At 41.0% G+C, this 14547-nt stretch overlaps 1 protein-coding gene across 2 annotated transcripts in view; it reads left to right on the top strand.

Moving 5' to 3' along the window:
• The first annotated feature begins 1464 nt into the window (after positions 1-1464).
• Positions 1465-14547, top strand: part of GRAP2 (GRB2 related adaptor protein 2) — an 86025-nt gene continuing 72942 nt past the window's right edge. For both annotated transcript variants that reach the window (XM_023559903.2, XM_064283497.1), the window contains exon 1: positions 1465-1678. The gene's annotated coding sequence lies outside the window, so the exon portion shown is untranslated. The remainder of the gene's footprint in view (positions 1679-14547) is intronic.

Below are 14547 nucleotides of genomic sequence, written 5' to 3'. Positions count from 1 at the left end.
TGGGGCCAATGCTGAGATGTTATTGTCTTAAAATGATCAACATATTGTGATCTTTAAAATTCTATTATGTGGAAATACTGGGGATCCTGTTCAGATGCAATCTAGATTTAAGAAAACCCAACAAACTTGCATTAATAAAAATAAAGCCCATTATTAAGGAGTTAGGACTAGCAATTTCCTTTAACTCATTCAACAAATATTTACTAAGCACCTCAATGAGATGGATTGACACAGTGGCTGCAACCATGGGCTCAAGCATGGCAACGATTGTGAGGATGGTGCAGGACTCGGCAGTGTTTCGTTCTGTTGTACACAGGGGTCACTGTGAGTGGAAACCAACTCGACGGCACCTAATGACAACAACTGTGGCCAGGGTACTCTATTGATTCTATACCAGAGTCTTCTATTTCAATAAAAATATTGAGCAATTATAACCAAGGGAATTTTTCCCAATAAAAGTAAATCTTGAGTAAGGTTTAGGTATAAAGGGCAAAGAGATAAATAAGGATACCATTTCACATTGCAGAATAAGTTTAAATTTTGGAAACCCAAATTGCATCTTACATGGCAACCCTCCTTCTTAGCCTTCAAGGGATTAATCCTTGGAATACTTCCGTTAGCCGTGGTTTTCTTCTTCATCTTCTAGAGATATTCTGGATAGTGCCATTTAGCAAGCACCAATGTCTCTGATTTTGTGCAAAAGATGCAACTTTGGTAATCTATTTTATAACGAGCGATGAGAAAGGAAGAGGCCTCCACAAGTTGTACTTGGTATGGGGGGAAGGAACTTAAAGAAGAAGATGAGTTATAAATTTGAAAGTAAGAACTGAGGGACTTGAAGATGACAAAAATTTCAGGTCAATGAAAAATTTTAAAATCCCAGAAATCCTTTACTCCAACCTGCTCGAGAGAAAGTGAAGGCTCAGAAATCCAAGTATCTTGTCCGCGTTCATATCTGACTGTGGAAAAACTGGGATTAGATGGACCTCATCTTGGCCCAGAGCTTCTTTCTTCCTCCTTTTTATTTTTTTCTTAAGAGTAATATTTTGGGCAAAGTGTAGTAAGAAAGCATTTCCTCTGGCACTTTAACATCGTGAGCTCTCCAGGGTGGTGTTAAATAAATGCCTCCAAGAAACCCTAAAGCATCTCTGGGTGTATGGGTACACGAAGAGAAAATGGGGGTTTTCCTTAAGACCAGCAGCAGCTTGCCAATGGACCATATGTAGGATTAGAAATTTTCTTATGTGAACATTAGCGTTCCGGGAGAGGTTGTTAAAACTGAAACCAAGTATAAAGAAGCAAAAGTGTTTCAGTGAACCTTCTGCATTTTAGTTCAACTCTGGCAGCAAAAAGACAAAACCACATAATCTAGGGCTCACGCCCAACTCTCTGAAGCATCGGTATCTGCTAGTTCCTGTGTGGTTTGCCTACTGACTGCAGGGCTGACTGGGGGGAGTTCAGGGGAGGGAGTGAGAGGTAGGGAGGAAGAGGTACCATTAATGAGGCTGGGAGCTTGCACCCTCTCTTAGCGTGGTACTTGGAAGCGAGTACAAGGTGGAACTGTGTTATGAAACACAGTTACTTTGATATTTGAATTCATCTTCCTTCTTGCAAGAGAGGATTCTAAGAGTTCGGTGTCAAAGTCAAGACATAGACTCAACTTCTTCTCGTCCAAAAGGTAGGTCATTATTACAACATGGGTACACAACGGTACAGTCTAGAAATCTCTAACAGTTTTATAGTTTGCAAAATGTTTTCTCTGAGTCAAATCTAATCCTAATCAGTCACACGAGCTCTCTAAATATTGCTTATATTTTGATCCATCAGCTAAAGTCTAAATCTTTTGCTATAATGATGTGTCGATAAGATTGGACCAAATGAACTGGGAGACTCGTTCCTTATCCAGCCTATAGCACAAAAACTCCACTAATTGGTCCCTGAGCCATCTCAGAGAAAGACTTCAGACCTTGGGGTCACAGAAGTGAAGTTCCACTTCACCACAGTCGGTTTTTAATCCAAATTGGGGAGTCTGGGAGGGGTGGAGGGCTGAGCAGCAATGAATGAGCACCAGTGTTCTGAAGTCAAGACTTCTTTCATTGCTTGCATTTCTACTTCTATCAGTGTTTATGTTAGAAGAACGCCAATTTGGATTCCTTTACAAAAAGAAAACTTTACATTGAAATATATTTTGTCTGTCTTTGTCTCTTTATTAATAGTTAGACTTTACCCCAAGACTATTTCCAGTTTAGATGTCCAGTCTGAAGATAGACCACCTTTTACAGAACGTCAGGAGTGAATACACCCATGAAAGATTTCACTAACCAAAAACTATTGTATTTACATACATGTAATTAGGCCTTGTTAATTAAGTGCATATATATATATTTATATATATATATATATATACATAAACCTATTGCCGTTGAATCAATTCAACTCATAACAGCCATATAGCAACCCTATAGGACAGAGCAGATTTGCCCCATGGAGTTTCCAAGGAGCGCTGGTGCGTTCAAACTGCCGACCTTTTGGTTAGCAGTCGAGCTTTTAATTGCTGAGCCACTGGGGCTCCACATATATATGTATACGTATATACATACACACATATATATGACTTCATTTGCACATTCTTGAAAACACACTGGTCCCTGATAACATGTCCAAAGTAAAAAAGTACGTGAGATGAAATCTTGCCATCTTGCTTCTACAGAGCACTCTGGCTGTACTTCTTCCAAGACTGATTTGTTCGTTCTTCTGGTAGTCCACGGTATATTCAATATTCTTCACCAGCACCATAAATCAAAGGCATTAATTCTTCTTCGGTCTTCTTTATTCATTGTCCAGCTTTCGCATGCATGTGTGTGTATATATATATATGTATGTACGTATATAACCTAGTTTGCACGTTATTGAAAATATACTTCCCCAGATAAATTAGAAGAGGGGGAAATGTTTAGGATCTAAAACTCCAATGGAAAAGATTTCAGGTGTTCATGTTAAGCTGAGTGTGGGAAACCTCAGGTCAAAGAAGGTTTTGCTCTATACAATTACATTTATCATACAGTTTGATTCTTAAGCGGGTTCTTTTTTCCCACCATTTCTGGTTTCAGAAAGAACATTTAGTATAAAGAGACCCTCTTTTAACAGCCCAACATTGTATATTAAACTTCGTATTTATAAAACAATTTTAAAGTGATCCTCTTTATAAAAGGAACCCCTATTAAATGAAGTACAGTGTAAATAGAGAACCATCTAAGTACATTTAAAATACAACTCAATTTGTGTTTTTATTCTTATTTGCACCCTTTCTGAGAACTTTTTTTTGGTAAAATGAGGCAGCCCTGTATCTTTGAGACACATTACTTTTTTAGATGGAATTTTGAGTGTCTTCCGGGTAGTAAAACTGTAATCTTATTCCTCTGTAATTGGAGTAGGTTTGATCTTTTTTTTAATGGTTTTACTGAAGCAGAGCGGAAGAGGTGATTGACCTGTTCAGTATGAAGAAATATCTCTGCTGCTAATACAATAACCTTTTTGAATACCTCCCACATCTTAGGCCCTGATGAAAATCCCCTCTCCCTCACCCCCCCACCTTTTTTTTTTTTCAATTGTTCTATGTGTCACTCATAGGGATATTGTAAGAATAAATGAGTTAACATAATAAATGAGATAATGTAGTGCCTTGGGAGAAAGGCAATATGAAAAGGGAAGATAATATCATTATTAATTATTTCTTGGAACCTTGATCATTTTCCTTCTGCCTCCTTTACAAATGTATCCCGCTTACTGCCTGAAACCATCTCTTACAACTATTGCCTCTTAGAAGAGCTGAAAAAGACCCTAGTTCCCACATATGACTGAGTCCCAGAGACTAGCACCTGCTGGGAAGGCTACTATTGACTTGTAGGATTCGTGCCTAAACTTGAGCAGGGCTTTCCTCTTTTGCTGGATCAAGGAAAATCCGCAATTGTCCCAAAATGTATCATTACGAGTGATTCCATTGGGACTGCTTAAATAAATAACTGTTGCTGCGAAATACTAGTCTGAGGACAGATTCTTTGCTTCCATGCTCCTGTAAGACAAACTCAAAACTTGTTCAAGAATCTTCTTCACCTAATTGAGCCTGAGGATACAGTCAACTGGCCTTCATTTTGATCCAAAGTCTTCGCCCCACATACCTTGATCTGCAAAGAAACCACACCGCTTCGTGGGTCTCTGCCTGTTTCTGTTTTGTTGTTTTGTATTTTGCCACTTTAGAATTCTCAGGGAAGCACAACCTTGTTTAACAAATAAACATTTTACAAACATTTACTGAGCATTTACTATGTGCCAGGCCCTGTGTTAGGCATGGGGTTGTTTTCAACCATGTTAACTTTAGGTTTCAATAAGCTTGAGACAATAAGAACTCAATAAATTATTTTTTTAAGTTTTCTCTTTAAATATGCAGACAAGTATGTTCACAGACTAATTTTTTAGAGAATTAATAGAAACTAGTACAAATATATGCATGTTCTCAAAGGATACCGTAAGACAAATATCCTCTGAAGAAAATGTCCAAACAGAAAGAACAGTTAAAATATTAGTGCAACAAATACTTATATCTCAAACCACCTTGGCTCAACAGTTGCTAACTTTTTGTCATATTTGCTTCATCTATACGTATTTTTTCCTGCACTAGTTGTACCATCATCACATCTGAGATAAACAGTAATTCCTTAATATCATCTAATATCTACCCCATATTTAACTTCCTTTATTTGTCCCCCAAATATCTTTTATACCTCTCATTAAAAACGAGCATCTAATTTTTAAAAAAGAAAAACATATGTTGCATTTGAGTTTTATGTTTCTTTATTTGACACTGAATTTTTTTAAAGATTAGACCCGTTATCTTGTAGAATGTCCCACCTTCTGGATTCGTGTTGCTGCATGGTGTCGTTTAATTTGTTCCTCTACCCCCTATAACTCCAAGATAGAACTAAAGACATGATTAGATTTAGACTGAACAGTTTTCATAAGGTGCCACTGAGTGCTTCATATTGCACTTATCAGGAGACACGTAACACCCAGTCATCCTTGCTATTCGTGATGCTAAGTTTGATCATGGCTCAAGGTACTTATCTCTCTCTCCAGAGACCTCCCTGTTGTAAAGGACTTTTTTCCCTTTTGCAATTAGCAAGGTGACACTTTGGCAATGTGGAAATATCCTATTCCCCAACAAGTCTGGCCCGGTGGTTTTGGGTGATAGCCCTTGCCTGAACTGATTATCCAGTTGGTGGGGGAGGTCATTTGTATTTGTAAATACACTTTGAAGAAGGATTAGATTTGCCAATTCGTCATTATCACCAACAGCAGCAGAGAATACACATTAAGTGCATAAGTTCAGGTAACAGTAGTGATAATAACAATAGACAGCATTTACTGAGTACTTGTTATGGAGCCAGATGGCCTTGGTTTGAGCCCAATCTTCCATTTACTAACTTGGCGTACTGAAGCAAGTTACTCAATCTTCCTGTGCTTCAGCTTCTTCCACTATAAAGTGAGAGTAATAATAGTACCAATCTCATCAGGTCATTTTGAAGATGCAATAAGTTAAATACATTCCTAAAGCAGCATCTGCTGTCATTAGTATTTGCCAGCCACAGTTCTGACACTATGCAGGTATTAGTTCATTTACTTCTCGTAATGACATGATGAACAAAGAGCTAATATTATCTTTATTGCAAAAGTGAGGAAACTGAGGTACAGAGAGGTTATGTAACTTTTCCAGAGTCACTTAACGAATATGTGGCAGACAAGATTTGAACCTAGGCCCCCTGATTCCAGAACATTCTCTCTGAGGCCTGGCACATGCAGTGAGAAGCCACACAAATGGAACCGAATGAAAATCAGTTAACAGGACCCTCCCCTCCCACCTCAGGTTTCAAGTTATTGAAAATCAGAAAGCTTTGCTACCAAAATACATTTAGGTTCTATTCATCTGAACAAGAATAGCATTCTGTTAAGCATGGATGAGTGTACCGATCACATAGCTTAAGCCCCGTACAAGAAACTTTAAACCTAAAAGATACTACTGTAAATTGAAAAGTGTGGGAGACTTTCAAAGGACTAGGAAGGAAAAAAAAGAAACAATACAAGAAGGGAATCGGGAAGTTATGAGGCCTCAGCACCTCAGGGCAGAAGATGATATTTTGATCGTCAGGGAGGGAAAAAAACCCTCTCATTTTTCATATTTCTGTACTGTATCAGATTATGTCACTAAAACACAAGAGTATAAGCCATCGCCAGATTTATAAAAGACCACACTGGATTTCCTTATGGGACGATGGATGGCCCTTGTTAGCAGGAGCTACCCCGGCTGGGTATCTCATACACTCATATATTCCGGAAGTCCTTCTGTGGCTTCTGAAACATATAACTGTATACAGAAAAAGCCTTCCAAACCAAGTACTGGTCCAAACCTGGTCATTAGCATTACAAAAAGGCTCCAGGGCTGCACATCTTATCCACTACTTAAATTGCCTTTACAGAAAGCTCTCAAGTGTAATTTTCTGAAGAGAACTGAAAAAAAAAAAGGGGGTGAAAAAAATCAACATTAATAATGTTTTTATGCATTTCCAACCCAGTCATTGCTAAATTGGTTCTGCCCTTTTATGTTTTTTAATGAAAAGCAGTCTAATTAATCAATTGGTCATGAATAATACTTTTTTATTTGTTTTCCTCCATACCTCCCAGCTTTCTGGAACCACCAGCTTAACGTGGCAGCCTACGAATGGGTTATGATTTGTGCCTTTTGTCTAATGCTTGATGGGAAAATAGTAGAAACAAACTGCCGAGAACTCAGTAGGAACTCAGTAAATAATAAGTAGATAGTTCTTTTTTTAAATATAATTTTGAAGAAAAATCTTTCTAAGTAACTGGGAAATATTACTAGGAAAGTACACAAGTTGGAGGGGGGGAACCTAGTTGGCTTATAACCTGAAATTCCTATCTATCATTTTATAGATTTGAGCCCTTGGTGGAGCAAAGACAACTCCTTTCCCCCCAATAGATTTATTCTAAAAATTTGGGTCATGGAGTCAGTAAGGCTAGAAGGACGGTTTTAACCATACAACCGATATAAGAAAGTTGTCACATTTTAGTACATTCTATCAACCCCTTACACTGATCATAAATATGCTGGTATCCAGATAGGTTCTTAACTGGCAGGGTGGCAGAGGCTGGGGGTGGGGGTGGGACTAGTGTTACAGAGACATGTCAGAAGCTGATGAAAGCTATGGAAACCCTCCTGGGCCGGTGCAAGCAGTGTGCCCAACACTCATCCACACACGCCTTTACCAGAGTTTCCCATGGTCCATTTAGCCTCAACAGGAAAAAATTTCCTTCATAAGAAGTTATTTCCCCCTGAGTCTTATACAGCTTTAAAGAGAGTTTTCACACATTATTACCTCATTTGCTCTGGCAATGATCTTTGAGGTTGAGAGACCGCATATTTTACCTCTCATTTTGCAGAGCAGGAAAAGCGAAGCTCCGAGAGGTTAAGTTCCTTGCACAGAGAGATTTTGCTAACATTCACCAGGGTTTAGTGCCGAGGATGTTAATTTGCACGTAGCTCGGGTGCAGGCACGGCAGTCCAGACTTCTGATTCTACCTTAAACCTTGAACAATGACCTTGAACGAGTCACAAACTGAAACTGGGCTTCAGTATCCTCCTAGGTCAAGGGCGAGCTTAGATCATGTGTTCTCTGACCACCCCCACTCCCCACCATCCCACTGAGCTCTCCATTGAAAGCTACCTGATCCCATTGAGAACAGAGGGACGTGACCTTTCCTGCTATAGATGACAAGATGGCTCACCCTTCCCTACAGGTCAGAGAGCTGGCACGCAATTCCTGATGGGTTTCCTTCCAGATGTCCAAACCCTGTTAGGGATGGTAAACGCCAGTAGCATTCTTGCAGGCTGCTTTTGTATCGCTGTGCTGGTTGCTTCATTTTCCCACAGTGCTGTCTCTGGTGACTAGGCTGTAACCCCGTGCTCTGCACCCGGTAGATACACCACGACATTTTATTATCCTTCTCATGTCGTTCAGAGTCTTATATGGATATAAATAATGCTGATGAACTTATCTGGAGCTGATGGAGTCCTATCCTTCCAGAAAGGTTATTTCTTTTGAAGGACACAAAACCTTCCCCCTGATTTCTCATCATTAAGACATATCTTTTAATGTCACTGAAATGTGCTGCCAAGTTGGAGACTCATTTAAGAGGGCCTGCAGCACTGAACCTAGGTGCCCCGCGACTAAGAAAGTGCGTGATCAAGCCTTTTATTTTTCAAGGTATTTGGAGAATCTTTGGGTTGGTATAATTAGGACAACTTCGTACTTTAGGGTTTTTCTTTAGATACGTTAAAAAAAAAAAAAGTGTCAACGGCATCGGCTGCCAAACACATGATGCAGTCCCAGTTCAATTCTTTTTGAAAGGGGTTTAGTAACATTGCTAACCTGGGTCTCTGCAGCAAGCTAAACTAAGCAAAAAATGTACTGTGTCTCCCGCTCCGTGTGTCTGTAAACAAGGGTTTTATAACATCAGTTGTCAAATGGTGGAACCTCCGGACCAGAGATCTGGACTAACCCCAGTACAATCCTATCAGCATGGACAGGCTGGCTACCTCAATAACCAGGAAGGTGGTCATCCCCATCTGTGATTAATAGCTGCTGGTAGGAAATTGGAAGCCCTGTTACTCAGTCTTTTTGCTCTTTAAATTTTCTCGGTGAATCTCAGGCTGGCGAGTGGGGGAGTTCTATCAACGTTTTGCAGAGAAGTGTGGAATTTGCTCTGCGCTGGGTCAAGTCACAGGACTGTGGGAGGCAACATGGTCCAGTGAGGAGAGTGACAGAGCATGAACTGAGCTCTGTGTTCTGTTCTATTCTCAGCCATGACTCAGTGTGCCCCATCCGCCCCTCTGTCCTTGAGAAAAGTGAGACTATTCTTTAATTTCATGAGTTGTTGCCCCAAAGCATTTTTATATCTTTGATAGAATATAATTAATTATGCAATACCTCATCTGCAAAGGGGATAACATGCTGTTTTCTTGTTTAAATAAACTCATTTTGTCCAATTTCAATTTCCTGGATAAATATTTTTAAATAGACTACAAATTTATGTTATAAACCAGCTACTCTGTGATGCTGTGACTTGACACTTGACACCCTATAAAAATCTAAATAGGAGTCCCTGGGTCACACAGTGGTTAAAGCGCTCAGCTGCTAACTGAAAGATCAACAGTCCAAACGCACCAGCTGCTTCAAGGGAGAAAGATGCAGCAATCTACTTCTGTAAAGATTTACAACCTTGGAAACCCTAAGGGAAAGTTCTACTTTGTCTTACAGGGTCACTGTGAGTTGGAATCCACTCGACAGCGGTGGCTTTGGGGTTTCTTGGGGGGTTGGGTGGTGCAAATGGTTAAGCACTCAACTACTAGCTGAAAGGTTGGTGGTTCAGACCCACCCAGGGGAGCCAAGAAAGACAGGCCTGGAGATCTGTTTCTTAAAGGTCACAGCCTTGAAAACCCTACAGAGCAGTTCTATTCTGCACACGTGCCATTGCCATGAGTCAGAATAGACTACAGCAACTAACAACTACAACAAAAACAGCAACAGCAAATATACAAACAAACAAAGGAGGAGGAGAAAGTGTGAAGTCAGAGAGTCCCCTAGCTGGAGAGAAATTCTCAAGACCTGGAACAAGGAAGATGGAGCACTTGGATGGCAGACTTTGTTTTTCTCCAGAATAGACACACAACTTCCATCTTAAAATGTCAGATGTAAGGAAGTAAGATTTACTAGGCAGCCAACTTTGTCAGCTCGTATTATTTCAGCAAAGTACAGGGTCAATTAGGAGTTATTATCATCAAGAGGGCACGCTGTAAGGCTTTGTCATGTAGATGCCATAAAAAATTACCTCTCTGGTTACTTTAATTCATCCTTTGGCGTCCGTCAACAGACACTCCCTGAATCCCCGACTCACTACCGGTACCCAGATGTACTGAGAACATTTAAGGTAATAATGATAATAATAAAAGATGCTTTTCCCTAAGGAACTAACAATCTACTAAGGAAACTGGGACAACAAAAGAAAACGCTGCCACAAGGCAAAACTCATGACGTGATAGCAGAGTAGGTGGCTCAAGGTGGGGATTTTAGAGAAGGCTTCCTGGAGGAGGTGCACCTGAAAGGCCGAGGGAGATGGCTTGGCAAAGAGGCACAAATGCATCCACAGGTCCTAGCACCTCAAGGAAAGCACAGAATGAACAGCGTCTTCTTCACTGAACGTCTGTTTATTTTGGAAACAACAAAGAGTAGGAAAGCCCTCATGGTTTTTCTTCTCTTGGAGAGCCCAGAAATTAAACTGTACCCCAAGCTGTTTTCCTTGATAGTCTGCTCTTCCCCCACTTCCAATCATGTCTTCTTAGTCTTCTTTTTCAAGCATAAAAATCCTTGGTTCTTTTAACAATTCCCCTTATGATGTGGTTTTGCTTGCTATCATCATTTTTAAATCCTCAGTTCTAGACAAGACTCCCTTTTAAGGCCCCTCCTAAATCTCGGTGCACAGAATGGAACAGAGCTCTCCAGAAGTGGTCTGACAACCCTAAACACCATGAGGGGGTAGGGGAAAGTGTTGCCTCCCTTCACCTATACCATATACTTCTATTGATATGGCCCAAGATTGCATTAGTTTTTTTGGCATTCCTGTCACAGAGCTGATTCATGTTGAAATTATGGTCAGTTCAAACCCTTGCATTCCCAAGAGCTACTATTAAGCCAGATTTCCCTTATTCTGTACGTACACTGTTGTGTAAGTCACAGAAGTTTGTTGTTCTTGTTATGTGCCCTGGAGCCGGTTCTAACTCATAGCAACCCCATGTACAACAGAACAAAACACTGCCCAGTCCTGTGCCATCCTCACAATCATTGTTATACTTGAGCCCATTGCTGCAGCCACCATGTCAGTCCAACTCGTTGAGGGTCTTCCTCTCTTTCACTGACCCTCTACTTAATCAAGCATGATGTCCTTCTCTAAAGAATGGTCCCTCCTAATAACATGTGCAAAGTACATCAAGAAGCCATTCTTGCTTCTAAGGAGCATTCTGGCTGCACTTCTTCCAAGACAGATTTGTTTGTTCTTTTGGCAGTCTGTGGCATACTCAACATTCTTCACCAACACCAGGATTCAAAGGCATCAGCTTTTCTTGGGTCTTCCTTATTCATAGTCCAGCTTTCACATGCATGTGAGGCAACTGAAAATGGTATGGCTTGGGTCAGGCAAATCTTAGTCCTCAAAGTAACATCTTTGTTCTTCAACACTTTAAAGAGGTCTTTTGCAGCTTGGGCAATCAAAGCAATGCGTTGTTTGATTTCTTGACTGCCAAGTGTGGATTGTGGATCCAAGTTAAATAAAATTCTTGACAACTCCAATCTTTTCTCCATTTATTACAATGTTGCTTATTGGTCCAGTCATGAGGATCTTTTGTTTTCTTTGAGATGTAGTCCTTACCGAAGGCTGTAATTTTTGATCTTCATCAATAAGGGCTTCAAGCTCTTTTCACTTTCAACAAGCAAGGTTGTGTCATCTGTATACAGCAGGTGGTTAATCATTCTTCCTCCAAACCTGATGCCCCATTCTTCTTTATATTGTCCAGCTCCTCAAATTATTTGATCAGACAGACAAAGCCATTTATCCCTATTGTAATTGATCATATTGATAATCTGTCAAAATATTTCAGAGTTAGCATACTAGCTCTCTCTCTCAGAGGGTAGCATAGCTATCTGGCAGCATAGCTAGTTTCATGGCAAGGTCCTTAGAGGAGGGCTCAAAAGGTCAAGACTTTATTCTCTCATTCTTGTTAATAAATTGTCGGCAACCCTGGACAAATGGGCAACTTTAGACAAATCGATGAGCCTGGATCTTCCAAACTGTAAAATAGGAAGAAATGTTAACAGCCACTTCCTTTCCAAGGTTATGCAACAATGAGTTCCATGTCTGCAAAAACCCTAAGGAAAAGTTACTCAGAGGTAATATTATATGAGAGGAGAAAAAATTGATCTCAGGCTCTCAATAGCTTTCAGCGGCTTTCAGGGCTTGATTATCCCTATCACCATACACTCCAGTAAATGGCACCCATTTTCTCAACTGTTTTAAAGATATAACTGTGTTATCTGATTTTCGGTTGTAGAAACGTCATGCAATGTCAGTACAATCTTGGGGCAAAATTATGTTTAATTCAAGTAGATGCCACTAAGAATATCTGCTTCGTTGCTAGCCCCGTTCAGGGTGAGTCTCCTCTCCCCATCCCCTGCCCCAGCCTCACCCTCACCCCGATCCTCTTCCATTTAATAACACTGTGCCCTTCAAGTTTAGGTTTCCAGATTTTTGAAAACCTCTAAGTATCTTATCAAACTAGCTTAGCAGTTGACAGGTATTCATCCCTGGCCAAAGCAGAGAAGCTCACAGGTAACTTGAATAATACTTGTAATTTCCAGCTAATAAAACCAAACCCACTGCCATCGAGTCAATTCCGACTCATAGTGACCCTACAGGACAGAGTAGAACTACCCCGTAGCGTTTCCAAGGAGAGCCTGGTGGGTTTGAACCACCAACCTCTTGGTTAGCAGCCCTAGTACTTAACCACTACGTCACCAGGGTTTCTTTGCAGCTAATAGAAGTACAATATTCCAAAACCCATCCCTGTTAGCATTTAGTACGCTATAGGAAGGTCCAAGGAATATCCACATTTTTCTGTTCCTGCCATTTGAATGCAAATTTTAATGTTGTTCTGGTGACCTTATAGTTATGAAGATGCAGATAGCCCCTTCCCTACCAACCAGAAATCCTGGTCTAGTGTCTCCCGTGTTCAGTGTGTGCGCCCAGCACCTGTAGAATAGGCATCACCTTGGAGTCTTCTAGAAACGAGGCTTTCTGACCCTGCCTCAGACCTACTGAATCGGAATCTTAAGATTCCCCTGGTGATTCTTATCACAATGAAGCATGAGAAGAACTGACCTAGGGTGAAGGGACTGCACCCCATTTTACCCACCATCTACCTTGTGTTGTAATAAGAAACTTAGGAAATTGCTTTTGATGTTTATTAAGAACTTGGAGTTGTTAGTTAACATTTTTCCAGGTTTGAATGTTCTGTACACATCCAACTATTTCTCCAAGTGTATTTAACTGACCTTAAAGTACTCTTGCTTTTGGGGGTTCTTGCAGAGAGGTGGTTCTGAACCAGGGAAGTGCCTCCCCCACCCACCACCACCTCCACAGACATTTGGCAATGCCCAGAGACATTTTTGGATGTCACAGCTTAGGGGGAGGTTTCTACTGGCATCTAGTAGGTAGAGGCCAGGGATGCTGCTAAGCAACCTGCAATACACAAGACATCCCCTCACAACACTGGCTTGTCGTTGTTGTTGTTAGGTGCTGTCAAATCGGTTCTGACTCCTAGAGACCCTATGTGCCACAGAACGAAACACTGCCCGGTTCTGCGCCATCCTTACACTCCTTGTTATGCTTGAGTCCATTGTTGCAGCCACTGTGTCAATCCATCTCGTTGAGGGTCTTCCTCTTTTTTGCTGACCCTCTACTTTACCAAGCATGATGTCCTTCTTCAGGGACTGATCCCTCCTGACAACAGGTCCAAAGTTCGTAAGATGCAGTCTTGCCATCCTTGCTTCTAAGGAGCATTCTGGCTGCACTTCATCCAAGACAGATTTGTTCCTTCTTTTGGCAGTCCATGGTATATTCAATATTCTTCGCCATCACCACAATTCAAAGGCGTCAACTCTTCTTTGGTCTTCCTTATTCATTGTCCAGCTTTCACATGCATATGAGGTGTGATTGAAAATGCCATGGCTTGGGTCAGGCACAGCTTAGTCTTCAGGGTGACATCTTTGCTTTTCAACACCTTAAAGAGGCCCTTTGCAGCGGATTTGCCCAATGCAATGCGTCTTTTGATTTCTTGACTGCAACAAAGGCTTATAGGACCCAAAATGTCAGTAGTGACAAGGTTGAAATACCCTGCTGTAGAGCTATATGTTTGGTTGAGAAAGACTCAGATGTGCAGCCATAAATGGTAGAATGCCATAGGAAAATGGAGTCATGTGGTGTGCCATGATATGACCAAGTAATGATGGTGGAGAAATGGCAGGCAGTGTGTGGAGAATCCACCCTCAGGTTAGAGAGGACATCTAGGGCAGAGAGTCACCAGCACTCTGTGCACAAGGGCAGTCTACTTTAGATAACAGGGCTGGGTTGAGGGACTGGACACCAGTTATGAGCCACAAGAGAGCTCAGAGGAAGCAGGAGCTGGTGAGAGAGGGAGGGGCTAGGTTTTGGTTATGGCATGGATACTAGGTATGATCTCAAAATCGTGTTAGATCTGAAAAACAAGGAAGGAATTCAGGTATTAGAATAGGAGTACAAGGGTGGATTTCAAGTAAATCCAGTAGGATTTAGGAGCAAAGCAGAATCCAGCTTTCTAGAACTGGGGCA

This window comes from Loxodonta africana, chromosome 4 (genome assembly GCF_030014295.1).
Source record: "Loxodonta africana isolate mLoxAfr1 chromosome 4, mLoxAfr1.hap2, whole genome shotgun sequence".
Classification (NCBI taxonomy): Eukaryota; Metazoa; Chordata; class Mammalia; order Proboscidea; family Elephantidae; genus Loxodonta; species Loxodonta africana.
The sequence above is the reverse complement of the archived record's forward strand: the minus strand, read 5'-3'. Positions and strand labels throughout refer to the sequence as shown.